A 1,526-nucleotide genomic window follows, 5' to 3' on the forward strand; every position below is an offset into this window, starting at 1 on the left:
ACACACACACACACACACACACACACACACACACACACACACACACACACAAACACACATACACACACATAGGGACATATACACACACAAATGGTGAACGGCCAAGGCTATAGCGGATGTGTTGGACCCTATTTCACCTGCTAAAACCAATACAAATCAAGTTTCTATTGGGCAGTGGTTAGGCACTTCGCCATAGCACTCAGGAGACCCAATATTAATTTTGTTCGACTCCCAGTCTTTCCGCGTGGCGCTCATGTGACCTTACGGTAAAACCTCTACTTAAACTTTTAAAAGGTCTTTCTGCTGTGACGTTGTATCCCTCTTAGTCTGGTTTGGCCCCGACAGACAGCATCCAAACCCCCTTACTTATTGATAATCTGAATTGTGTTGATATCTGGGTGTGAAAACACCTATATAAATACACTACCCTCACCCCCTCCCCCTCCCCCCTCCCCCAAGAAAAAACAAGACAATAAAAGAAAGCGGTCCTGCATGTACAAACCACTTGTATGCACGTCGTCAACGACCCACTAACATTTTTCTGAAGAATTTAGCCTAACTATTCCACTCTTTTTGGACAAGCTCACTTTGGAGACCTCTGAACTGATTACTAATGGTCCTATCAATATGAAAACTAGCTAGCTGTAAAATGGCATGCCTTCTATCCCTTTTGCCTTTTAAAAATCGTCTAGGTAGCATAGTTTTGAAATATTTAAGAAAATAAAATTGTCAACAAAATTCAAGATGGTCGCCATTTCCATGGTAACCGATGAGTTTATGAATTGTTTGAAGGTGTATATTTTCATTCCTCCACATACGTATCAACATATAACAATACTAGCTTCACATGTTCTCTGGTTTAAAAGTTGGTTTTCAGGGTAGCGATACCCCTTAGAAAAGCTATTAAAGCATCGCGTTTTTTAAAGCTCTATTTTGCTCTGGATCCGAATGGCATCAATAGGTGTTTCGACATTTATTTTTTTCTAATGACAACAAACATTTCAGTATCCTTTGTGCCTCCCCGATGTTCTGAGTACAATATTAAAATAAAGAAGAGCAAAGGGGACGGAACCATGAAAACTATTCATTTTTACTTAAAAGTACAAGAGTGCTTTCCCTTAGTATTCATTGTTCATTGCTCAACGTCGCCGGCATGCAGGATGTGAGTTCAGTTCCCAAGTGAAGATGGGGATTTTTTATCGAATGTGGGCTTAGTTCCTCTGCCTGATGTAATTCTGTAATCCCTCTGAGCCCCGATTGGGCATGACGGGCTATATGATCTAAACTGTGTCGAAGGAGGCGCAAAATATTTACAAGAAAGTTATTTTTCAGTTTATCGCTTTGCCAGTAAGAAACAATCCATTGAAAATAATTTTTTTTGAGTGTCAAAGTGAATAAATACGCAGCGGTATGAGCGTGAGAGAGACTGTGAGCATGTGCTCATCCGCATCGGCGTGTTTGTTTGTTTGTGTGTGTGTGTGTGTGTGTGTGTGTGTGTGTGTGTGTGTATGTGTGTGTGTGTGTGT

The sequence above is a fragment of the Aplysia californica genome, unplaced genomic scaffold (genome assembly GCF_000002075.1).
Source record: "Aplysia californica isolate F4 #8 unplaced genomic scaffold, AplCal3.0 scaffold00140, whole genome shotgun sequence".
NCBI classification, from domain to species: Eukaryota; Metazoa; Mollusca; class Gastropoda; order Aplysiida; family Aplysiidae; genus Aplysia; species Aplysia californica.